This window comes from Canis aureus, chromosome 13 (genome assembly GCF_053574225.1).
Source record: "Canis aureus isolate CA01 chromosome 13, VMU_Caureus_v.1.0, whole genome shotgun sequence".
NCBI classification, from domain to species: Eukaryota; Metazoa; Chordata; class Mammalia; order Carnivora; family Canidae; genus Canis; species Canis aureus.
In genome coordinates, this window is record NC_135623.1 from 62,172,050 (window position 1) to 62,199,903 (window position 27,854).

Sequence of the window (27,854 nt, forward strand, 5' to 3'; positions counted from 1 at the left end):
AAGTATACATTGTTGTACATTAGTTTTAATGTCTATGAAAGGGATCGAACATATCACCCCAAAAATGCCACTTTGATATTTATTTTGAGCCTCAGGCAAATGAAGAAAAGCAGATACAGAAAAGGCTCTCTGATCTCTCCTTTCTACCTAAAATGGGGCATAAATTTCCTATGAGAAATATTTCCTCTCCCGGAAGAGAATATTCTTATCAGTTCATATCACTGGAGATGGGAAGATGACACTAAAATGAACAACTGTATCAACAGATGGACCAAAATAACCCTTGCCTTCCATTAGTCTCCCCCTTACACTTGCCAGTCACTTTCCCAGAGTGTACCACCCTAGCGCACACACCTTTTCCCTTTGTCTTGTCACATCTCCACGATATACTGCTCTTTGTTAAAATGGTATGTAAGCGTTCAGGCCCATCTGCTTCTTTGAGTCTTCATTTCTTACATGTGAAAGCTCTGTGCACATGTACAAATAGTAATACCAAATAAACGTGGATGCTTTTCTCCTACTAATCTGTCTTTTGTCAGTTCAGACTTAGATGCAGAATCTAAGAGGGTCTAGGAAAAGTCTTTCCTCCCCTACAGCCATATTTGTCATATTGTCATACTAGTCCAGTCCAGAAGGTTCCTGATTCATTCATAGAGAACATTCTCAAAATTGGCCTCCACTTTTTGTTCTTCTCCAAAGTCTTCCATTACTAATCAGCTGCCCTTTCAATTGATACAATACATGAAGAAAAGCATATTAACCTTTAGTTATTTCATAATGGAGTCTTCTAGGCCTAGAGCTCTTCTTTCTTTTAAGGCAATTTTTTTTCCCGATTTTGTAGATAAGCTCTCAAAAGGCAGTCTTATTTCTCTCCCTTCATAGTTTTTTGTGCATTCCTGAGTTCATGGTCAAGCACTAGCTAATATACCTACCTCATACTACCTAGTATTTAGTAAGTATCTGATAAATACTATGAGTTTTTTGTAAACTTTTCCTCATCATGAGTTTATCTTTATTTATAACTGTTCTCTAGGTCAAAGAAATAAAGTCAAATTTTGTCTGCAATCTCATTCGCCCACCATCTCATTATATTGTCTCAAATGACATTAGTTAAAACTAAAACTACCCAAACTGCTTTGCAGCTGCTACTCAATCAGCCTATCAGACAAACCTCCTCAGTGTTAAGAGCATATTAAAATGCAGATTTTTCTGGGGAGCTTGGGTGGTTCAGTCCATTAAGCTTCTGTCTTTGGCTCAGATCATGATCCTGGGGTCCTGGAATTGAGCTAAGCAGAAAGCCTGTTTGTCCCTCCCCCTCTACCTTTCCCCCCATTTGTGCTTACTGTCTCTCTCTCTTTCAAATAGATAAAATCTTTAAAAAATAAAATAAAATTCAGAAATAAAATAAAATGCAGATCTCTCCTACTATCTGAATGTAGAGTATTCCAGTGAACACTTCCATAAACTTAAAAGGCATAAAGAAGAAATCACCATTAATTTATATGAAAAATGTTTGAGCTTTCCCAGACTCAAAAAATAACTGTTCCTAGGCTTCTCTGACACCTTAGAATGCATCTTGCTAACAAATGCACAAAATAAAATTGAGGTAAAGCACGGATGCTGAGAGACACAGTTCAAAGCTCTGGCAGCTTGATGCTGCAATGCTGAGTGTAGTTGCTGAGCAAGGAGCTTGGTGGGGCCACTCTTACTGCTCTATCCAGCTTGCTGCAAAACCAACACAGAATGCTAATTTTGCTTTTTTTGTCCTTTTTTTTTTTGTAAAAGTTTTTTTTTTTTTGTAAAAGTTAGAATCCCTTTGGATTTCTTTTAGTTACCAAAGACAGGTTAGTAAAAGAGGTCTTTTATAAAAGTGGAACGTGAACTTTCAAAAAGGTGGGGACACCGGTAGTTTCACTGATTATAGGGTTAGGAACGTGGAGAAGAGTATTTTCTTTTTTTTTTTTTTTTTTTTTTTTTAAAGCATCTAGCAAAGGGCTGATGCTCCTGTTTTTTGTTTTTTGTTTTTTTTTTGTTTTTTAATTTTATTTATGATAGTCACAGAGAGAGACAGAGAGAGAGGCAGAGACATAGGCAGAGGGAGAAGCAGGCTCCATGCACCGGGAGCCCAATGTGGGATCCGATCCCGGGTCCCCAGGATCGCGCCCCGGGCCAAAGGCAGGCACGAAACCGCTGTGCCACCCAGGGATCCCGAGAAGAGTATTTTCAAAGGAGTTTTGTTTTACAGGAAGAACAGGAAAGAAATCAAGAGCAGTCCTATTCATAGTATTAGCTTAAGAGTTTGTTTCTTCTCCTTCACTACTTACATTAAAAACAGGGGGAAAAGATGGCGTATGAAAAGGATAAGGCACAAAGAAAAAGGGATTTTTAAAATTTCAAAATCACAGGTAAAAACTACTTACTGTTTTCCTCTGGAGACAATCTCCCAAAACAGCGACCATCACTGGTCCCCATTACAATTTCTATCCACTTGTACAGCTGCTTTACCCCCACCCCCCGCCACCTGCTCCTACACATAAACCATGCCTCTTAATTTTTTCAGTCTTCTAAGTGAGAACATTTTTTTCTTTTAAGTTTTGGTATATTAATTAATTAGAAATCCAATGGCTGGTATAGAGGCAAGAAACTCAGCAAACAGAAGGCAACTGATTCATCAATGGAGGACTAAGCTTCCCTAAAAGAAGCAAGATCTTTGCTAGTGGCTCGGAGAGCTTGCAACTAAGGAGTTGGGAGACTCAGCCTCCCACTGCAAATACTTAAGAGGCAAATGCCTCAGGCAGTGGACAGGCTACATTAAGCCAGAGTGCAGAGGACAGACTAATTGGGTCCAAATTTGCACAGTCTGAATCAACCACACTAGTGATGGGTGGCAAAGAGGGGATCTTAGTGGAACCAAACAAAAGGGAATCAGCAGGGAGGAAACCATCCACATCTACAGAAGTATGGTCTTTTCCTGATGCGATCACCAGAGATATTTATTACAAAATGGGGTAGACATTATTCTCCCTACCTGGGCAACCATTGAGGCTACTTTTAAGTAAGAGTCCTTTCTGAACATCTAGTTTAATATTTCACGAATCTCCTTTAAAAAATCAGATTTTCATTTGATCACTTATAAATATAAAACCCTAGAGTATAAACCCTGAAATGCTTACCTCCACTCTGGAGACATTTAAATTTCCATAGGCAAGATCCCAGAGACCCTTCCTTTTTCTTCCCAAATGGAATTTGTTTACACTGGGGAGATTGGGTTTCTCCTTTTCTCTCCAGAAGCTGTATTTCTCCTATATAAGCTCCTAGGTTCCTAGTTTTGAAGTTCCCTTCCTGTAATGACACACACACACACAAAAAAAAAAAACCTTTGCACACGCTCATCTGCCCCTGTGGCCCTCATCACATTGCTACAGAAAGGGCAAGAACTGGTTCCAAGGGAACTGATGCAGTTATTGCTCTAAGTAATAATAACCTACCTTGATCCAGAAATGCACATAGTGAATAAATATAGAAATTAAAAGCACATTATATATCTCTAGATGGAGAGACAGATAATATAGAGATAGATATAAATATAAAAATGGAAATATATATTATGGTAATACTCTTTATTCATGCTCCGTGAACATGTGCATTTTTCAATGATTGAACTCTGCACCGTTACTGCTTGAGGGTAGCATATGCTAGAGAAAATAGTACCAAAACCACAATGGCTCTAAAAATGAGGTTTGATTCACATACACAAGCTTTTGCATTGGAAACCAAAGCTACTCAGGCTCTAAAGGAAAGCCCTTACCATCCAACATAGCCATGAAATTCCAAGAAAAATGTTTAGTTTCTTCGGGTGTTATTAAAATTGCCAATCGTGTTTATGCACAGGTCACTAAATTCTAACTTTTTCCCTCCACTGTTTAGAGATATTGGCAGCATCTATAAACAGTTATTGTCTCTTTCTGGTGTTTTGCGCAAGAGTCCTTATTGGTCTGCTGAAGGATCAAGACATTCATGGTTTCCCAGACAAAATATTCAACTGGAGTGATCACGAGCTTGACTGGCACTCACTTGATATTTTCGGTCTCTAAAATCTAAAATCAGTCTCTAAAATATGCTGCTGGTAGGTTGCCCGGCAAAATGTAGAGAGCATCCATGTCCTACGGGCAGTACAAAGGGAATGTAATAATAAGGTAATAGCAACAGTGAACTCATTTTCTGATGATAATGTGGTAGGTTGTTTTTCAAATGACCTGATCTTGAACAACTTTAAGGGAACTGCCTAAAAATATTTTGAATATTACGAAGAGACATTTAAAAGATAATAAAACAAAGTATAATTGAATCAAACACTTAAATGATTTGAATAGTGTCCCTGGTGATATTACCTTGCGGATTCTATGGGTATTTGAATTCGGAACCCTCTTTTAAGGTATATGAAAGGAAAAGAAAAACAGTATTTCAACACCAATAGACTATTCTTAACTGCTGTTGCTCCCTCTCTATTTTGCATAACTCAATTAGGTCTTCAAGGACAATTTCAAGTAGAAATATCTTTTTTTCTGAGAAAACTTTCCCTAGGCACTGCAGAAGAATGAATTGCTCTGCCAGTAATGCTTCATTCACTCCTCTAATCTGGTCCTTCCCTCATGGTAATCCGTAGCTATGTGCAAACAGGACAGCCATCTAGACATCTGGAAGCCTGTCAGGACAGGAACCATCTTTCTTATGCATTTTTTTAATCATCAGAGGTAACGGATATTTAAGAAACATTTGTTGATTTTTGAAAAGTGTAAATGCTATTTTTTTAAGCATTTGCATTTCTGTCTATGGCAAACATGCTCTCAGCCACTATTAAACACATATGGAAATACATTAATCTTTGCAAGCTAGAAAAGTGCAAATTAAAAATAAATAAATAGTGTAAGTTAATTTGCAGACAAGAAGTCAGTGCAATTCATGCACACTGTGGCACCTCAGCTATTTCAGGAACATTCTAACCAACTCCTCTAGGTTCTATATTCTTCCTTTCTTACCTCCACCACATACTCCTCATGATTATAGCCCTGAATGTGACCTTTCTTTCCTTTTTCTCCCTGAGTGCTAATGGTTGACAACAGAGAAGAGTCTCTTGGGTGGCCTTGAGAGCCACAATCTGCTGAATCCTGCCTGATTCAAAGTGTTGCATTGGTATGAAAGAATTAATATAGCTTTCATTAGGAGTGAGCTAGACTTTGGACGGGCTATCACCCCAACAGTCCCTGTATGAGGTTTTTCTATACTTCTCTGTATTATTCTAGAAATATGGCCTACCAGTCTATAATTCATTACTATGTATAGTGCTCACTTTAGCAAAACATATGCTTGTCTTTTAGTGTGGTATGAAAGATCATTTTCCTTTTAACTTTGTATGATTATAACCCATCCAAGTAATTTAGTTTCTGCAAAAACATCTCTGATGATAAATACTAACCCGTTCACAGAAGTAGCTCTGTTTGCAGAATGCTGGAAAAAACATTGTTATGTGGAATGAAGTCTGATATTTTTTTCCAATCATTCTCAGTAGTTTGAACAAAAAGCAAGCCGTATGTCAACATTTAGACAGGCCATTAGAGCTATCAGTTCACAGTGTAAGCGCACTTCACAAAAATGGTTATTATTATGAATAATAAATTGTGCTTCATCATATTTGGCAATAATTAAGTTGAAGTTGGAACAAGCCTGAGGATAAGCAGTTGTCCTCTCACTAGAAACTAGAGACATACTCATGCTGAGTATTTGGGGGAAGGAATAAGGCTAAAAGGAAGTCTATTTTTAAATCTTAATACCATTGGAAATTTCCTTTAAAATCCTGCTGAAGTTTTGGATATGAGAACATTGTATGTCACTCCTTTCCCTTATTCTAAGACCAAATTTATTAAAAATCCTATTCTTTGCTTCAGTAATACTTGACATCTTTCAGTGTTTTGTCAGTAACAGTATATGCAATTGCTATATTTTTATTTTAAACATTTTCACCAATTGTTTTATTTCCATAAATTTTGATTTATTCAATATGGTCTGAGTTACTGAGATGAATAGAGGTATTTGAAAGAACGACACATATGTGGTTTATTTTAATTTCCATCAAATTTTCAAAAAAAGTAGGTTACAGCTACCAGAATTTTGTGTTTGGCTCAGTTCAGTTTTTTTTTTTTATTAAGTTCTTTATTTTAATTTCAGTATAGTTAACATATAGTGCTATATTAGTTTCAGGTGTACAATATAGTGATTCAACAATTCTATACATTTCTCAGTGCTCTTCATGGTAAATGTACCCTTAATTCCCATAACCTATTTCACCCATCCCCCCCACTGACCTCCCCTCTGGTAACCTTCTGTTCTCTATTGTTAAGAGCCTATTTTTTGGTCTCTTTTTTCCCCTTTGTTCCTTTGTTTTGTTTCCTAAATTCAGAAACTATTCACTGAGTGAAATTATGTGGTATTTGTCTTTCTCTGACTGACATATTTTGCTAAGCATTATACTCTCTAGCTTCATCCATGTTGCTGCCAAGGGCAAGATCTCATTCTTTTTATGACTTAATATTCCATTGTGTGTATATACCACATCTTCTCTATCAATGGGCATATGAGCTGCTTCCATAATTTGGCGATTGTAAATAATGCTGTAATAAACATGGGAGTACAAATATCCTTTTGAATTAGTATTTTCAGACAAGCATGTTTTCATATGCTTTGGATAAATATCCAGTAGTGTGATTACTAGATCATAGGATAGTTCCACTTTTTTATTTTTTTGAAAACCTCTATACTATTTTCCACAGTGGCTGCACCAGTTTGCATTGACACCAACAGTGCACAAGGGTTCCTTTTTCTCCACATCCTTGCCAACACTTATTTCTTGTGCTTTTGATTTTAGCCATTCTGACAAGTGCAAGGTGATATCTTGTTGTAGTTTTGATTTGCATTTTCCCGATGATGAGTGATGTTGAGCATCTTTTAATGTGTCTGGAGAAATGTCCATTCATGCCTTCTATCCATTTTTAAATTAGATTATTTGCTTTTTGGGTGTTGAGTTGTATGAGTTCTTTATATATTTTGAATACTAACCCTTTATCAGATATGTCATTTGCAAATCTCTTCCCTCCTTTTTAGTAGGCTGTCTTTTGGTTTTCTTGATTATTTTATTTTGTGTGCAGAAGCCTTTTATTTTGATGTACTTCTAGTAGTTTACTTTTCCTTTTATTTCTCTCATCTCAGGAGATAAATCTGGAAAAGTTACTATGGCTGATGTCAAAGAAATTACTGCTTGTACTAGGATTTTTTATGGTTTCAGGTCTCATGTGTAGGTACTTAATCCATTTCAGGTTTATTTTTGTGTATGGGATAAGAAAGTGGTTCAATTTCAATTTTTTGCACATAGCTGTCCAATTTTCCCACATCATATGTTAAACAGTCTTTTTCATATTGCATATTCAGAATCTATTCACTGAGTGAATAGATTTTATTTTGTTAATTTCTTTTAAAGATTTTATTTGTTAATTTGACTGAGAGAGAGCACAAGTAGGCAGAGTGGCAGGCAGCAGGAGAAGGAGAAGCAGGTTCCACACTGAGCAAACCCCAATGCAGGGCTTAACCCCACAACCCTGAGATCCTGACCTGAGTCAAATGCAAATGTTAGCCAACTGAGTGACTCAGGTGCCTCGAATATTCTTCCTCCTTTATCAAGGATCAATTGACCATATAATCATGGATTTGTTTCTGAGCATAGTATCCTGTTCCATTGGTCTATGTGTCTATTTTGACATACTGTGCCATACTGTTTTGATTACTACAGCTTTGCAGTATAACTTAAAAACTGAAATTGTGATACTTCCAGTTTTGTTTTTCTTTTTCAAGATTGTTTTGGGGGAAAAAAAGTTTTGGCTATTCAGGGTCTTTTGTGGTTCCATCCAATATTAGAATTATTTGTTCTATTCTGTGAAGAATGCTGTTGGTATCAGTTCAGTTTTCTTTAAGGTGGGTATATTATCTTCAGAACTTTTATATCTTGAATTGAAGTTACCTGAATTTAAATTTTTTAATTAGCCTATACATTGTTTCAATTGCAACCAATCAAGGAAGTAAGAAAGCAGAGCTTTCCCAACAATGCTTCTTAGGTTCCAAAAAGTTTAAAAGATTGAAGTAGCATAAAGAAAAAAAATTATAACAAAGAATAATGGAATGAAGCAAAATTCCAAAGTGCAAAAAAAAAGATTGAAATTATTGGCAAGCAAAATTATTAAAAATGCCATTAAAATTAATTAACATCATTGAAATTGATTAAAAGAGAAGTGAACAGAGAAGAACAATGGAAGAGAAGAAAATGTGTACTTGTGTGGTAAAACATTACACCTTCAATAAATCAACCTTCAGAGAAGGCAAAGCATACCTCGATTTTGAACTTGGGGGTTAATTTACACTTTACTGAAAAGAAATTAAGAGTTGGTGAGTTGTATAAATAAAGCTGCATCTTCATTTTTTATCTCCAAATCCATAATGTGAGGAAATTCTTTTTAGCTGCTTAAGGACAGATCCTCCAAAAGGAACTCAGTTTTCATAATTAAACCTTTTCCTGGGATTTTCACCAACTAAGGAAGACTCACTCTTATTACAGGAGAGGATGCTAGAAGTTGACACCACACCCAGATGAACTTTAGCACAAATGATCATACTTCCCATCTATTTCACTAAGAGCCTTACATCTTTTCTAAAAATCATTTACTCTCCCTCAGAGGTCTACATCCTTCCCTCCCCTGTCCCTATTAAAACAAAGATAAGCTCCCAAATCTCACTGTTCTTTGCTAATTCACTCTTGTTTTCCTGTGATACCTCAAACACATAATATTAAAATTAATAAATTTGTATATATATTCTCCTATTAATCTACCTGTTGTCAGTTTATTTCATAAGCCCAGTTATTGAGCCTAGGAGAATGGAGGAAAAAAATGTTTTTTTCCTTTACACATGCAAACTTTCATATTTACCCTGAAACCCAGAGCTAAATTTTTCACACTGAAATCTATCCGAATATTTTAAAAATATGTTTTGTCTAGGTTTATTGACATTTATATTACCATGGTGATGGGAAAACTAAAAAAAAAAAAAAAAAAAATGACACTGGATACAAGAAAAGTACCAGTTAATAGACCTGGCAGGGTCCTATTAAGGCAGATTGGTCAGAGCCTCCTCAGCAGAAAAGCAAATACAATAGCCACTGAGACCCTCCTGTAGGATTCACAAAGCCTCTGCTGAGCCCAGAATCTTGAGCTGAGTTGAAGTCAGAGAGTTAAGTGGCCTGCACTTAGTTAAGAGGGTAACAGCAGCACAAAGTCAAGAAAATTTTCACATGTACTCCACTTTCCATAATTAAAGTCAGGCGTTTGCTTGCGAAATTTGAAAATACATTTTGGGGAAATCTGAAAATTTTCTAGAATTTTGCTAAAAATACTCACTTGAAAAGCTAATCTATTTTTTGTGTGTCTAAACAGATGTCAAAGAAGCCTTGAACCACGTTAACATAATTATACTTTTCAAACATTTCAAAGTATTAGTCTCCCATAGAAACACACTTACGAAAATAGATGGTACAGCAACAAATATAAATGGAACAGACAAGTCTTGCCTGTCAATTTTAATTATCAAATGTTTATTACTAAGTTGGTAGATAATTTTACACATATTAATGTAGAATAAATTGGAACTGGCAATTAGTTTAGAAGCAAAAATAACTTATATTTAACTGTTCTTGTAACTTTAGCTTACTTCCTAAATACACAATGACTTGAACTTTTTAAAAGATGGAAAAAGGTACGCTGTGCTCTTTTCCCCCTTTGATAAGACATGACACCCAAAGAAATGTATATTACTAAGCTAACTAGAGACTTATAACAGGATTTTAAAATATAAAGCATTATGATATTATGGGTTATTTTAAATATCAATAATGACAAAGAATCTAAGTTTTCTTAGAGGTTGTTTCAAATTCGGAAATGTGCAAGGAGGACAAATGTGAGATTAATCATATACAGTAATTCTAAAATAAAATTAACACCTTTGAACAGACCAATGATAACCACAAGACACTTTCTGAATATCCTTATCCACTGAAAGGAACCAAGTATTCTCAAAGAAATAGCTGATCCAAAAGCTGAACAGGGAAAGTACAAGATGATCCTAGACCAGCTTGTGCCAGAGAATAAGGAAATTCTCGAGAATGATGAGAACCTATCAAAAAGACCCAGGAGACACTCTGAAGAGGTTTTAACTGGCCAAATTTATAAAATTTTAGAATTGAATTAAAGACATAAATGAATTAGAACTCATAAAACAAGAATCCATACTGATCTAAATAATAACCAGACTAGAAAGAAAAGCTCTTAGAGCTTTGCTAATAAATATTGAAGGAATGATGGAATTTAAAAGTTACCATTTGGCAGTGATCACAGCAACATTTAATTCAAGTCAAGAAGCATCAAAGAATGAAATTTTTTTTTAAATTTATTTATGATAGTCACAGAGAGAGAGAGAGGTAGAGACATAGGCAGAGGGAGAAGCAGGCTCCATGCACAGGGAGCCCGATGTGGGATTCGATCCTGGGTCTCCAGGATCGCGCCCTGGGCCAAAGGCAGGCGCCAAACCGCTGCGCCACACAGGGATCCCAAGAATGAAATTTTAATACATATTATATATATATAGACATACACAGAGAGAAAGATAAAGAATGACAATGGGAAATGTGATAGAAAGCTAACAATTAAGGGATTTGGGCAATGGGTATATAGGTTTCTATGCGCTCACTTTCCAGCTTCTCTGATAACATAATACTATATCAAAGTTTTAAAGTTACTTGAAACCTCATCATTTCAGGCTAATCCAGCCCCCAATATAGTATTTTTGTTTGTTAATAATGTTTTATTCTTAAAAATTACTTGATTCAGGTTTTCTGTAGGTTTCCAATAGCTATATTTGAAATTCGAGGGAAGAAAGTAATGTTTAAATAGTTTCAAATGTTTGGTAAAGATGAAAAATTAATTATAAAGTCTAGAGTTTAATTTTTAAATATTCTACAAATATTTACCTCAAGTTTGCTATTTACAAAGCCAGGCAATATTCTAGGCTCTGGGTGCAAAACGAGATTCGCAGGAAGAAATGACCAAGTGACTACACATTCGATGAAGAATGAAGGCCACTGCACACTTTTGTAGTTGGGGGAAGAACCAGTCCTTTCTTTAATGCACACCAGTGTTCTTCTTCTATCAATTTAATCTACCAATCCTTTGTAGAACATGTTTAGTGGGCAAAGCCTGTCCTCTCATCCTGTGTCAAAGATCATGCAAACAACACATAGATCTTATTTTTCATGAATTCAAGTTATAAAGAGGAGATAAGCAGGGGAGGTTTTATATACATAGGTAATACTAATATAATAAAGACCAAAAAATGGAACTATGGAAAGAAACTTTCTTCCTTTGTAGAAAATCTTTCTTTTCTTCTTTTCTTCCTTTTCTAGAAGAGGAGGATGTGATTCGCCCCTTTAAGGGTGCATCTGTACTACCTATGGGTAGGTTGGTCTAGATGGAAGGAAAAACTTCTTTTAAAAAGTCTGGAAAATGCAGGTTATGTTTTGAGAAAAGAGGCTAATCATAGGGTCAAGTCATAAACAGAAGCCAGTCAACTTGTTCTCGCCTGCCTTGCCATTCTTTGGAAGCCAAAAACCTGTGAACTCAGGAGATTCTGTGAGATAATAGAAAATATATATACTGGTGTCTGCCCACAGTTCCTGGCACAGAGTTCCTAAAGCCCTTGTAACTTCCTAAGTGATAAAAACACAAGGAACATTTTTTGTTCTAATGAGGCAATTCTAAGTGGGCTCCTGGATGACTCCTAGATGGAGGCTGGTCCAGAAAGACCAAGCCATGATTTGAAGCTTGGAATTTTCAGCTCCAACTTACCCTTCCGCCCATCCTCCAGAGAAAGGAGAAGGGCTGAAAATGGAGTTAATAACTGATCATGCCTGTGTGGCAAAGCTTCCATAAAATTCCAATAGTAGGGATTTGGTGATCGGGAGCCAAGTCTGTCCTGTAACTAGTAAAGGATATACACAGGAGAGAAAGTCATAGTTGAGAAGAACTGGGTGTTTCTGGGGAGGAGAAAAGTCCATTTACAGATTCCTTCAGTCTCTGGAAGAGTACAATTCAACCCATCCCTACAAATTAATAGGAAATTATTTGTTTTGTTTTTCCCCATCATTCTAAGATTAGAGCCATCAGATGCAATCCTGGAATCATAAAGATTGAGCCCTGCTGATCATTCTCACAATACAAAGTGAATTTTATTAGACATGAACCTGGAAATATATCTGGTATTTAAAATGCTTGTTAAAAAAAATACTTGTTGACATCAGAGTTTTTTAAAATGACATTTTGGTCTGTTTTATAAGCCAAACCAACACATGCATCTCTAATCTGTATTAAGATAACATTAACTGCAAGGTAAAGGTTTCATTGCATTACTTTCTTCCTTGCTGCCTAAAATATAAAATGATTACTGATTTTGGTAGTTGCCTTTCATAATAATCTATTGTAAAAAACTTCTGTTGTGTGAAACCTTAAAGATATCTAAGCATAGACGATGTAATATAACTATGTGAGCACCTAGGTTTTAATTTAGACTCAGGGTAGTTTGTTAGCATTTGAAAAACTGTAATCAGAAGCCCACACTACATGGGTAGCTGCTGCAAGTGTTTCAGCCTTCTTCTTCTTTTTTTTTTTTTTTCCCAATACTAAAGGAGTTATTATTTAGCATAAGGAACATAAGACTTTTTTCCCTACTGGAGAAATAAATGGTGTTCAAGACATGAATCAACTAGAAATGGTGTACCGATACCTTAACTCTTGCGAGAGAAATATTTAGCAAAGCTAACAGCTGATATCTATGAGAGCCATTCCCAAGCCTAAGGACTTTTCTGAGTCTTTTGTATATCATTTTTGAAAGATCATGCCACCTGATCTGACTCGAAGTTTAGCTGAACAAAGCTGCGGGCATATTGTCACAATTGCCTTATGCACCTTTCATTCATGGTGCTTCACAGAATGTCTACAATGACAGTAAGCTGGGACTTCAAGCTTAGAGACTCTTTGCCCCTTTCTTCACCTCTTTGGTAATAAATATTTATACATGTGACAGAATTTGGCCTGAGACAACAGGGGTGGTCACACCTTACCCATAAGCAAGATTGTGGACAACTGTAGCTCTAAGTAACCATTAACGTCTGGAGATTACCAATATCTAACAAAATAATGTCATAATTTTGAATGAGAAAGTTGGCTTAAAGCAATTTGTAATAAAGGGTCTCCATCCAAAATCATCTTTTCAATAGCCCTGGAAACATTACAGTATTGGGAGACGAGTAATAATGTTTCAACAAAGTCTAGAGAAGCTTGGTACTGAATGCTTATTGATGCCAATCAAAGTGCTAGAGTCCTGGGGGTACCAAGTGGAGGCTGTAAAGGTAGAGACATCAAGGGATTTATGGTCCAGAAGGGAAATAAATGCGTAAGTATTGGGCAACCCGGGTGGCTCAGAGGTTTAGCGCCGCCTTCAGCGCAGGGCCTGATCCTGGAGTCCGGGGATCGAGTCCCACGTCCGGCTCCCTGCATGGAGCCTGCTTCTCCCTCTGCCTGTGTCTCTGCCTCTCTCTCTCTCTCTCTCTTTGTCTGGCTCTCATTAATAAATAAATAAAATCTTTAAAAATAATAAATGCTTAAGTATTCAAGTATAATGCAATTTGATGGGCATAATAAGGACAGAGATATGCATATAGAATTGGGGGTGAGAAGGTTCTTAGAATATAGAAAAACTTCCTGGATAAAGTAATCTTTGATTTGAGTCTTCAAGAAAAAAATAAGATTTAGCAGTGAAGTGTCAAGCAGTAGGGAAAGGGTTTATAGGGACAAAGATACACAAAAGACAAATAGCATGTTGTATAATGGGGACCACAAAGAATTAAGTGTCCCTGGATTGTAAAATACCAGGTGAGTAGTTATAAAAATGAGCAGAAGAGGTAGCCAGGAGCCATAGAGCCTGGTCATGAAACTGTGAGTCACTTTTGAGAAGCTTAGCGCTTAGTCAAAAGTTGCCAACTTTTTCAAATACCAGCACCCATTTTTAACATGGATGAATTTAGGTCTTCCGCATGATTGTCACTGTGCTCTTACTATTCCTATACATTTAAAAATACACAATATCAGAAAGTTACTACAAAGTCACTGAAACTTAGGAGTTTGTTGTTTATATTACTAATCATAACTTATATCTATAGACTTTTAAAAAATAGTCATGTATACACATTAGAAATATTATTTGTTCAGTCTATATTCAAAGATTGCAGTGGCTTTTAAGGAAGGTACTTGTCCTGAGAACTGTGTATTATACATAAGTGATAAATCACTAAATTCTACTCCTGAAACCAATATTACACTATATGTTAACTAATTAGAATTTAATAAAAAAATTGATAAGATAAAGATTGCAGTCAACATAGATCTGAAAACATTAACCAAAATATTAAAAGATTCCTAAGGCCTGTAGGCCCCAAACTGGGTACCACACTGCAGCTCATTAAAGTTCAGTGAACGCTTTCAAATCAAGAGAGAGGTGGTCAGAACTATATAGTAAAGCCAGACCTCAGACAAGGAGAGCAGAAGGAGGGTGGAGTGGCTCTTCATCTGAAAAATCCTGCATGAAGGCAGTGAAAAAGTGAAATGCTCAAGAGTTAGCTGATTGGATGGAAATGGTGATAGAAAGAAGAATCAAGGCTCAATACAGGAATGACTTAGGTGAATGATGGTGATATTAACAAAAAGGAAGGGATTTAGAATGGCAGGTGGCCATTTGTGATGACATGGATGGAACTATAGGGCATTATACTAAGTGAAATAAGTCAGTCAGAGAAAAACAAATACCATGTGATTTCACTCGTGTGGAATTTAAGAAATAAAACATAAAAAAAAAAAGAAATAAAACATGAAGACGGGGGAAGGAAAAATAAAGGAAGAATAAAATAAGATGAAAATAGAGAGGGAGGCAAACCGTAAGAGATGATAAACTCTAGGAAACAAACTGAGGGCTGAAGGGGAGATAGATGGGGGGAAAGGATAACTGGGTGATGAGCATTAGGAGGGCACATGGTGTAATGAGCGCTGTTATATGCAACTGAAGAATCACTAAATTCTATCCCTGAAACTCCTAATACAGTATATGTTAACTAAATTGAATTTAAATAAAGAACTTACTATTAAAAAAAATAGAATTGCAGGTGGTGAATTTGTTTTGGACACCCTGATTTGAGCTGATGTGAAGTAAGAAAATGTACAGCAGTTAGTTAGATAAACATTCCTAAAGTCAGAAGCACCCACAGCACATAGGTAGTGGTAGCCTAAAATTTATGAGACCACACACCAGGAGAGTAGCTATAGAGCAAGAAAGAAGGATAATAGCATGAACTGTAGAAAATACCAAAATTTGAAGGCTAAGAGAAGAAAAAGTAAAGAGTTAGAGAAGGAAAAGAGGTATTAAGGAAAACCAGGAAAGTTGGAGACCACAAAGTTCACGGGGAGGAAAGAGTTGGAGGTAGGAAGCAACAGTGATCTGTGTTCAAGGTGGTTCATGCGGAATCACATACCACAGTGGGCTAGTGCCATGAAGTAAGAAAATGAGAAATAGAGCCAGAGGCAGCCTTAGAGATCATCTAGTCTACTCTAAACCTCTTACTCTGCAGCTAGGAAATTGAAGTTCAGAGAGATTCAGTGTCTAATTCATAATGAACGGTTAGTGGCGGAGCTGGAGTTTGAGCCAAATCTCCTCATAGGAGATAAGTGCTCTCAAAACTGTTATTAAAGTCTGATAATTAAAACTACCTGAGGCCAGCGTCCAAGTTTTCTCAAGATAACAAGTAAAGAGGGTAGAGTCTTTACAAAACCAGTGCACTTTCCAGGGACTGGAAATTTCATCAGCTTCAACTCATTAGCATTGCCTAATTCGCATGAGGTATTTTATCCCAACACAGAGGTGCAGCATGTGCTTCTACTTCTCTGTGCTGAGCACTGGAACCCTGGGGTTAGACTCTGGCATGGCTCTGCCTATAGTTCCTCAGCTCCCTTCTAGATCCAGCCATGATGACAGCACACTACGCTGCTGAGAAGATATTTGTATCATGAGACAACTAACAAACAACTGCAGACACCTGCCAAGGTGTTAAGTAGTGGCCTTTATTTCTACCTCCAAGAAACGGGTGTGTGTGTGTGTGTGTGTGTGTGTGCAGATATGTTTACTCTATATTGAATGCACATTTATATTGAGCAAATTCTTATGGGGAGCAATCCTATGATAGATACAAACAGTTTGGTAAGGGAAGGCCAAATTGGTTTTCCAGTTTGCATGACAAAACCAGTGGGCTAAATGTATTGCAGTCACTTCATACCTTTTATAGCTTTGATAGATATTATGGAAATTAAAGATTTTAATTTAAAAAGCTCAAATATACCAAGTTTCATAAAGTTGAGACATTATAAGTTCTTCCTTTTGGAATGGTGTTTGTAGCCTTTTTAAGAAGGGGAATATTTGAGTTCTGTTTTCTAGCTAGAGTAGAATTTAAAGAAATATACTATATACCAATGATTTTGTATGAAATAATCCTTTCAGAAAAGAAAGGTTTTTTTAAACAGCTTTATTTTATTTTTTTTTAATTTTTATTTATTTATGATAGAGAGAGAGAGAGAGAGAGAGGCAGAGACATAGGCAGAGGGAGAAGCAGGCTCCATGCACCGGGAGCCCGACGTGGGATTCGATCCCGGGTCTCCAGGATCGCGCCCTGGGCCAAAGGCAGGAGCTAAACGGCTGCGCCACCCAGGGATCCCAGAAAAGAAAGTTTTTGTTTCAGATTTTGGTTGTGTTTTTTTATTTACAAGAAAATCAATTCTTGTCCCACAGTTTCTGAAAATTTATGGAACACAACTTACAAAAACAAGCAATCTGGTAATCTTCATGGAATAAAAACATACGAAAGGTAGTATAAAGGATATTTTGCTTTCAGTTTCCACTGGTACAGTGAAAGCAACAAGGGTAAATGGTTTGCTTTCTGCTATGTTGGCAGTGGTGGTGGTATGGTTTCCAGAGAACGACGGCTCTTGCTGACTTCACTGTGAAGTAACAGTGGTAAACGCAAACATTTTGTTGAAGTTCTGCCTATTCAATCACATAACTCCAATTTCTATTTTATTATACTTCAAGACAACTATAAGATGATAAAACACTTTATAATCAGGACCTATGGAGCCATTGTACCAACTCACTACTTCTAATCTCCCAAGGCTTTTTTAGGCTTAATAAAAAATAGCTTTAATTCAATCAAGGAGGAGAAAGATGTCAAAACACTGTACCAATTTAGATGTGAATTTGGTTAGGTTTCACAAATACATGAAAGGTATCTAATTTATTTCCGTGTGTTGAAATGCTTAAGGTATAAAATTATGTTCAGCTTTTAGAGGAATCTGTGTGCGTGGCAAACTCTGAAACCTTGTCCACACAGAGAAAAGGCAATGGCTTTAAAAATTGATTAAAATACACAAATCAAACCAGACATCACCACCTAACACTTTATTTTCACAGTGTTACTTCATTCCTGGCATGAAATGAAATAAAGTCCCCAACATAAATGGTCAACTACATCGACCTAGACATCAATGTCTCTCCTGAACATTTGTCTGCATTAGATGGAAAGCACGTGTTGACTCCTTACTCTGTAAGAGACACTGTATCATTGTTATGGGATACAACATCCCTACCCTGTACTTAGGAGATCAGCACCAGTGTGTCCCAAGAGCTAAGTGGCACTGTGAGCGCGGGCAGTGTCTCACTGCTACCCAGTGCTGATGTACCAGGTCAGATCACTTTGCTTCACTCACTCCTTTTCATTACCTTAGAAAAAAATAATAGTAGTACATTACTGCAGCAAGTGCCCCAAATATAACTCAAATTTCCTGAGGGAAGGTACAAGTTCTCTTTGAATTGGTCCACTAATAGAATTCTCTTAATCTAGTTTTATGAAAGACAATTTCCTTATGGACCGCTGGGAAGATGTCTTGCAAGGATTGGGGATTTACTTGAAACTTTAGGGAAAATTTTCCTTCTAAAGGCACTTCATTGATAGCTTTAAAAAATAGAACTTTCAGTATATTTGAAAAGATAGATTTGGCCCAACTGAGGTGATTGTCTGAAATTTGAGGCCATCTGTAAAATTCGGCTAATAATTAAGCAATTTATTTCTCTTGAGATACAAAGTCAAATATCTGAGTTAAAGACTATTCAGTTACATTTTTATAATGCAATGAATGAGAAGAAACAATAGCGATTAGTTGTCATTGTAATTTCCTAAGATGATAGAAATATAACAATTTCTTGAGGAAAATTTTAATTTATTTGAAAGAAGTTTATATATTACTGCAAGTAGGAACTGTTGCCAATCTCAACAGTCTTATCAAGAAATTTTTACCTTTCCAGTTAATTGGCTAGCCTAAATTATAATAGAAGTCCTGGTAGTAGCTATGACCCCTGAGAAAATACTATATATTGAAAAATAGATGTATTCAAAGGAATAAGTGGAAGCTGGGGAATCTTTGAGAGCCTGTCAACTTGATCATACTTGGCTTATAATGAAAAGATCAAAAGGTGACCATGCTTATAACTTACTTGCAGAGATCACATTTTATAAACACAAACTAGACAAACCTTTGTTCATATAAAAAGATAAACCTCAACACGCACAAATAACAATCACAATCAAATCCCACCAATCACTTCTTTACTTGGAAAAGTTTAAAAACTACAGACAAGGTTGGAGACCCATGTAATACGTATTCCTCTACCTAACACACAGAATTAGCAAAGGTTAATATTGCATAGAACATTTATTCAGCTATTTTTAGATACTTGTACTAGAATTAGTTTATCTTGCAACTGGCCCAGGACGCCACGCAAGTCGGGTATGACCTTTGATCCGAACATGACTAGGTTTTCAAGCTGGTGATTTCCATTATGCTGATTAAAATCTGAAACTCCCCTGGAGGTGCTTCCTTCGTTTAAGGCCGTATAGACATGGTTGGCCCCTGGTGTAACCAATTCCACAGGGTGACTTTAGCTGTGCTCAAGGCTATAGAAAGGTGTCCGTCATCTTATTCCTGGACTGCCCAGGAACTAAGGTGGCCCATAATCTGAAGATGAAATGGACCGTGGAACTGAGAAAGGATGCTTGGGGGGGGTGGGGGTGGGGCTGATGGGGAGTGTTCAGTCTCCTCTATGACCGCCTACACTCTCTTCCTACAGTGGGACCAAAGCTTTTTATCTTCTCATCTCTTTGTTGCTGCTGTATGGAAATGAAATTGCTTTTGGTACCTTTATTTTGCATCCAGGAAAATTGATCAGCTTTCTTATTCATTCTAAAATCTAGCTATAAATTCTTCTGGATTTTCTAACTACATAGTCATATCATTGGTAAGTAATAGCAATTTTCATACTTTCTTGCCAGTCCTTACTTTTAATTATTATTATTATTATTTTCCTTTATTGCACCCAATAAGAATTCTGGTGCAATGCTGAATGAAGGGGTGACGATAGTCACTGCCATCTTATTCTTTCTATTGAAAGGAGTGATTCTATATGTCACCATTCTTTTTTCTTTTTTGCAGCTACCCTTCTCAGATGAAGGAGTTTGGCTTCATACCTAATCTGTTTGAGGTTTTCTTTTTTCTTTTTAAACATGAATAGTTTTTTTTTTTTTTGTATTTTTATCAATTCTTTCTCTTTAGCCAAAGTAATTGCCTTCTTTATTTTCTTTATTCTGTTAGTGTGGTAATTTATGTTATTTCATCTCCTAAGGTTAAACTAACCTTTTATTTGGGGAATAAACTTAGTTTGGTCCCAAATATAAACATATATTTATATAGACGCATACTAATTTCTCATACATTGTTACGTTCGGTTTATCAGTATTTTTAAATTTTTGTATCTTCATTGATGGGAAGGTTTGACTTGTGCTTTTTGTTTTTATACTGTACTTAGTAGTTATCAAGGGAATGCTGAAATATATTTCAGGGGCTCCATGTTGCATCTGATGGCTAAATCTGTGTCTTCCTCAGCCATTCTGGGATTCTCCTATCTGCATTGAGATTAAGGAGCCTAATCTGTAATAGCTCCTACCATTAGCTCTAACCTGGAGAAACCAAGCACCATGGATCTCTCAGTGAAGCTGGATTCCCCTTCATCGGTGGATTCCCTATTGACTTGGAGAGCATGGTAACCTCCAGGTCTTCCTGAGGATAAATATTAGGACTCCTAATTCTCTGAACCCATCCCCTCTTCTCCAGTCTGCCACAGCAGCCCTGCCCTCTTACTTCTTTCAGTACAGGTCACAGCTTTCCCGGCTCCTGGCTCCAATCTAGAAGGTATTACAACTGCTTATGCCAGAGTATTGAATCTTGGGCCATTGAAGGATGCCCCATATTGACAAACTCTTGTTTATCTATCAGGGACCTCCAAGACCTTCTTCATATTCTCCTGGTTCCTGCCAGTACAAGCTAATCAAGTTGCACAGTTTGTTTGGTTTATAATCTTTGCCTCTGAGATAGGCGCATCACTTCTTTCTCTAAGTGATGCTGGAATTTGACTCTACTTATTTTTTGGTGATCAGGAGTGTGAAATAAGGGCCAATGCTGAGAACAAGCACTGTGTCTGCAGTTTTTATCCTCAAATATGAGAAAATAGGCCACTACTGCAAAGGGTTCGAGGTTCTCTATGTATTCAAGGTTCTCAAGTATATCCATTCCACGTCCTGGGGTCCCACTGCTCCCGTAGCACAGCTCTGACTTGGACAGAGACTTACCTGGGCTGAAAATTCAACCTCCTTGAAGTCTTTTCCAATTGTACAACTCAGTCCTATGCCGAAGTCATGGTTTATGTGGCCTTCTGGTTGCAGAAGAGGAAAGACTCTTGAAATGTTGTTAAAAAGGTTCTTTACGGACACCTGGGTGGCTCAGTGGTTGGACATCTACCTTTGGCTCAAGTCATGATCCTGGGTCCTGGAATTGAGTCCCATATCAGGTACCCCACAAGAGGCCTGCTTCTCCCTCTGTCTATGTCTCTGCCTCTCTCTCTGTATCTCTCATGAAGATTTTTCTATAGATTTTATTTCTAAAATCTTTTTTTTTAAAAAAAAGGTTCTTTAAACATCACACTGAACTTGAAGTTGTTAATTAATGTATCTAAGCCTACCATTCCTCCTTGGCAACACAAGATTTGCAGTTAACCCCAGACCTCCAATTCCATAGTCCTTAGAGTTACCATCCTGCGCCCCCCCACACCAGCCAACCTTTCAAATGCTCAAGAAATTACACTATCTAGTGCGCCCTCTTTCACCTCTCTATCCCACCCCAATCCACCACAAGGGAAAGTCTCTGCAAACGTTATCAATACAGCATTCTCCTGGCCATCAGCATTCCGCCTGCCATTACCAACAATAGGATCCTTTTGCAAACCACTTGAGACTGAGCAAATCCTATCCTTATGGTCTGTTTCATAGTCAAGATTTACTGAGTGAGTTCTCCGAAGAAGGCAAAAGGCAGGTGTGGGGGGGGGGGGGCGGGGAAGCAGAAAGAAAATATAGTTTCAGCTGGAGACTCATTTCAGCCTGATCTCACAGGAAAACTCTGGAACACATATCACCTAGAGATGATCCCCCCTGCAGTAGGAAGACTGGCCTTTTGTGCCCTGTTGCCATTCAGATGTTGGCTGGCGTACTTCCTCAACCTGAGAACTGTCTTCAATTCCAGAAAGTTCTCTTTTTTAAAGATTTTATGTATTTATTCATGAGAGACACACAGAGACAGACAGAGACATAGGCAGAGGGAGAAGCAGGCTCCACACAGGGAGCCCGATGCGGGACTCGATCCCAGAACCCTGGGATCACAATCTGAGCCAAAGGCAGATGCTCAACCACTGAGCCACCCAGGTGTCCCTCCAGAAAGTTCTTTGACATTTTGTTTTTTTAATACTACACTCTGCTCTATTCTCTTATCCCTGCCCCTGGAGGGTGATACATAAATTTCCAGGTAACCTGGATACCAACATCTGGAACATTTCTTTAGAGAAGGACAGCTATGAGCTACCAGCAGTCAACACCCATGGCAGCCGGGGCATGGGTGTGTGAGTGAATAATAATGACCTGGGCATGGCACTGCAGCCTACGCTATGGCCACACCTCACCACTGTTGTATCTAAATCAGAATCTGTCTTCCTGCAGCAAATTCATATCACTGTGTACCAGCTAATTGACAGTATTTATCAGCATCACCATTTAGCATTTTATTTCATCATCTTTGAACTATGATAGACTTGATTTGGCTCATTACAAAAAGCATAGGTTTAAACTGGACTTAGCTTTAGTTAAAATAAAGGGAAAGAAAATTAAAAAGCATAAATACTATATTTCACAAGAAATCAGTTGCATATTATCAATTACATATTTAGTTTTGAAAGAGAAGAAGATTATTAATCCACATGGTATTTGGGGGCATTGAGGGAATTTTTCTTTCTCTGAAGAGCATTGTACAATTGTATTTTTAAGAAAAATAAAATATCTTCACTAGAGGAGGGAAAAAAGAAAAAAAAAAACAAGGTTACCAAGACACTTGCTACCTCTGCCATATACAGGAAGTCTCTTGCTCCAGAACTATCCTTTCCCAGCTACAATCACCCCCTTCGGTGAGGAAGAGACCACACACACGCAGCCACAACAAACAGAAAATCCCTGCAACTCTGCTATTACACATCTTGAGATCCAAGGCAAACTGCTCCAGCTACACCCAAAAAATTGGGTGTTCTCCACACCGCCCCTCTGTATGGACATAAAAAGTAGCTCATGGCCCCTGGGGCCTCTGCTAGGACTCCAGCATGGGGACAAAGCTTCACAACTCGGCTTGCCAACAAGACACAGCACAAACAGCAAATGCAGATCTTGTGTGAGTACATCTGACAGGGCATGAATCACTGCCGCAAGCCACTGTGAGGAGCCTGGGAAACATAGAAGACGGTGTCTAAGAGTGCAGCTTTGGCCTCTTCATCCTGGAAGGCACCCTGAAAAGAGAGAGTAATGGGTGGTCAGCACCCATCCACCAAATCCATGTCTGTCCACTCTTGCTACACAGCATCCATCTCGAAATAGCTAAACTTCTAAAGAGAGCATCTGGGGCGAGAACAGGCTGACGCCTATGCTTGGGAAACAGGTCTTCTCTATCTTAAATTGCTCAAAATATCTTAATTTTGCCTTCACTCTCAGGTCATAGTTGAGTAGAGTTCCAGGTTGACAATGATTTTACATCAGAGGAGTGAAGCTCTTATTTCACTGTTTTGTCGCTCTGATTGCAGCTGCTGAGAAAACTGTTGCCAATTTAATCATTCTTCCTTTAGAAGTTAGCTGGCTTTTCTCTCTGATTAACTAAGTTTTTCTCTTCTTGATATTCTGCAATTTTGCCATGGTTTCTAATTTATTTTTCTCCTTCCTGTTGGATCATGGTGTACTTCTTCAACCTGAGAATGATCTCCAATTCCAGGAAGTTCCAAGCTATTATTTTTTTTTAATACCATGCTCTGCCTTATTCTCTCTTTTTTTTTTTCCTGGAATTTTATCGGCATATGTTGATGGATCTTTTTATTTTCTCCTCTACAGATCTTAGCATCTCTTTCATATTTTTTGTCTCTTTATCTATGCTTAATTTTTCTCCATTTTTATGTCTTTCCATTACCTTTTTCAACTCTATGATCACACTGTCCACTTAATTAGTTGCACTTTTAAAGTTCGCTTTCTGTAAATTTTATTTCTAAATACTCTTTTTCAGTTTGTTTCAAAAGTTACCTATCATTTTATCATTTTATCTATTGCTTGGCTATCACCCCATATGGTCTGTCAGACATTTCATGTCTACAATATTTGTGCGAGCAAAGTCGCTCACGTGTTGCATTCTCTGCAAGTGCCTCCGTGGCTCTTGTTTCTGCTTGTTTCGCTTGTCATTTTTGGTTAGATAATGGGGGAAGAGTCCTACTGAGCAATTCTGAGTTTTGAATTTTGAGCCCTGTGGGTCTCACAAGTCTAGGACCAACTTTATGTGCTTTTATCTTGGTGCTCTGGGTCACCAGGGGAGTTCAGCTCCAGCCTGCTGCAGACACAGAGCCCACTTCTAGTCCGGATTCCCTTGTCAGGCCCTCATGTCACATCAAATGCCCTGAACTGAGTTTTCAATTCCCTCTTCATTCATTTACCTGAGGAGTCCCCTTTCTTTGGAGCTCAGGTGGATATATGAGGATTTTTAGTTTTTGCTGTTGTTCTATTTTATTTGTAATTTTTATGTATTGAAACTTGAAAAGGATTTCCTTTATCTGCTCAGGATGGCACAGCAATCACAAATATTCTGTTAATGACTTGTCTTTCATATACCGAAGAAGAAAGGAAAAGGGCAGTGTCAGCATCTCTCCGGCAACGTGGTGAAGCAGAATAATGAGCGATAAGCTAATTTAGGTTGCTAACAAGCCATAAGACACTTTTTTTAGTTGAAATTAATTTGTCAGTGTGTGGGTAGGAGATGGATGCTACCTGGAGAAATAAAAGTATCACCATTATTACCTTACTTTCCCTCAATACACCCACAGTTATTCCTGGTAAAATCTTATTTGGGAGGGGAAATAAAAGCCTATTTATGCCGACCACATCTGCAGTTAAAATGCAGCTGTTATACCATCTTATGGTAAAGAAACTAATTTCTTTTTATTCTATGACCAAGGTCTTTGATAAACAAAAAGTTAATAAGAATAAACCCAATAGCTGGAATTCCCTAATAAATTGAAAATTTTTTTCTCACATGGAGAATCCTTTCAGCATCCTGTCATGCTTCAGCCTCTACCTGAGCCAGTTAACAAGAAAGACACCATACAATGCTGCTCCATCCTCACAGAGCCTTGTCAGCCCAGCTCCAAAATAGCTGCTGATCAAGACAAGGCCGGCAACCATGGTGCAGGAGAGGTGCTGAGACCCGGTGCTAACTGCAGAGGCCCTGGCCTTCCTCCTACAACTAACTGCACTGGGACTCCCCCTGGCTCTCTCACGTTGTCTGAGCTGAGATACACAGCTGTACCAGCTGCACATAGACTTCTCTGCGGTATTGAAAACCAAGGAAGAGGCCCAGTGGGAGCTCTCCCTTCACATGACATCAAGTGGGCATTACTAGTTCCCCTTTAAAAAGAAGAAAGTCAAAAAACAGAAGAAGAAGAAGAAGAAGAAGAAGAAGAAGAAGAAGAAGAAGAAGAAGAAGAAGAAAGAGTCAGTAAGTTTGGTGTTTTTTTTTTGTTTTTTTTTTTTAATTTATTTATGATAGTCACAGAGAGAGAAAGAGGGAGAGGCAGAGACATAGGCAGAGGGAGAAGCAGGCTCCATGCACCGAGAGCCCGATGTGGGATTCGATCCCGGGTCTCCAGGATCGCGCCCTGGGCCAAAGGCAGGCGCCAAACCGCTGCGCCACCCAGGGATCCCAAGAGTCAGTAAGTTTGGATACTGATGGGCCCATGTCCCTTCTACCAGCTAGTTACATGTGTATGGCAAGTTATATAAGATTTTGAATGCTAAAGGGTTGTTTATCCTTCATTTTCTTTTTTTAAAAGATTTTATTTATTTATTCATGAGAGACACAGAGAGAGAGAGACAGAGACACAGGCAGAGGGAGAAGCAGGCTCCCTGCGGGGATCCCAATGTGGGACTCGATCCTGTGACCCCAGCATCGCGTCCTGAGCCAAAAGCAGACACTCAACCACTGAGCCACCCAAGAGCCCCTCCTTCATTTTCTATTCTGATTTGGCTTTAATACTGTTGTTTTCATTCTTTGTAGACGTTCACTCAATAGCTCTTCTTTAGTCTTCTAAAAATGCTAGGATCAAGTAAAGCAGTTAAGAGTATATGAAGGAACTAGAAATTAATCTTCCAAAATTAGTTTCTTCAAACAGACAAAAAGCTGAATCAGACCTATAAATACAGAGAACAAACTGATGGTTGCCAGAGGGGAAGCGTAGAGGCAGATGGCAAAATGGGGGAAGGAAAAGGTGAGATACAGATACTTCTGGTTATAAAATGAGTAAGTCGTGGAAATAAAAAGCACAACATATGGAATTTGGCCAATAGTATTGTAATAGTGCTGTGGGGTGATGGATGGTAGCTACATTGTGGTGAGCACAGTATAAAAATGGAGGAGTTGAATCACTACACTGTAAACCTGAAACTAATGTAATATTGTGTGTCAACTATATCAGACTTTAATTTTTTTTAATTAATTCCTTTGTTTTGACTTCAATCAGTTACAAATTCACTACAGATGTGCTGACATTCCAGAAAACTGTTAGCAAATGTAGCTTAGCTACAGCTCTATAATACTAAATTAGGGAAGCCACCATTAACACAAATGCCTTTGCAATTAAATGAAACATTTCTTTTTGTTGTTGTTCATATCAGCCATTCCACGAAAAATTAAGGAATTTTTTAGAGGAAATAGTAGTCCTGATTGAGCGTGGAACTCCACAATTTTTTCCTATAAAATATTTTTCTGTATCTTAAGACTACACTTTGAAGTGACTCTCTCTTCTGGGTAAAACATACTAGAACTTGTAAGTGGGCCATTTGCAGGTGTTTTAGAGTGAGTATGTGTACTCTTTAAAACACACTATTTGAAAATATGTCTCCGGGGCGCCTGGGTGGTTCAGTGGTTGAGTGTCTGCCTTTGGCTCAGGTTGTGATCCCGGGGTCCTGGGATTGAGTCTCACATCAGGATCCCCACAGGAAGCCTGCTTCTCCCTCTGCCTATGTCTCTGCCTCTCTCTCTGTCTCTCTCATGAATAAATAAATAAAATCTTAAAAAAAAAAAAAAAAGAAAGAAAAGATGTCTCAACTAAGCTAGAACTCGATTGTTTTGGAAATCTTTTACTTATAAGTGGATTTAACTGTCCTGTGACTCTTATATTAAATTTTACCTCCTTGAAATGTGTACAACTGATTGACTAAGAAGTCTTCAACAGATATCAGTCAGAAGTTGGTCCCCTACCTGATTATTGATTCAAGTTGGATGGCCAACTTCAAGAAAGCACTGCATTGGATTTGGCTATATTTAGCATCTATGACTCAGAGGTGGTTCTAGAGTAAGAAAAACTTCTTCATTCCAAATTCTAAGTGCTGGGGTCAGTTTTGAGGTCTCACTTATCTCACAGAGCTTACCTTCCAGTGTGAGAAACAGAAAATAAAGAAGCAAACAAAGGAACCATACACACCCAGATCCCCCCCCCACACACACACACACAAAACAAGGGTGTCAAATAATTCTATGATCTAAGTCTAACGTATTGTGATGATGAAAAGACAGATGAGAAGGAAGGGGCTATTTGAATTGGCTGAGCAGTGAAAGACTTTCTGAAGAGCTGCTGTTGTGCGGAGGCCTATCAGGAAGAAGTCAGCCATGAGAAAATCCAAGGGAAAAGTATTCCAAAAAAAGTGAAGTGCAAGAGCATAGGCCCTGGAGCAGAATCAAGCTTGGAACAATAAGCAATAGAAAGAAGACCCATGTGAATAAATTATGGGCATAAGGGAGTAGAGCGTTACAAATGGAAACTGGACAGGTAGGCTACAACAAAACCATGCAAGGCCTTATACACATCAGTGAGCCCTTTGAACT

General features: G+C 37.8%; 1 long non-coding RNA gene across 1 annotated transcript; it reads right to left on the reverse strand.

Moving 5' to 3' along the window:
• Window positions 1-22,560: 22,560 nt before the first annotated feature.
• Window positions 22,561-27,317, reverse strand: LOC144282616 (uncharacterized). The gene is made up of 2 exons (XR_013351118.1): window positions 27,231-27,317; window positions 22,561-23,229 (listed from the first exon to the last, which is right to left on the reverse strand). It is a non-coding gene; the product is annotated as an uncharacterized LOC144282616 (long non-coding RNA).
• Between the last annotated feature and the right edge of the window lie 537 nt (window positions 27,318-27,854).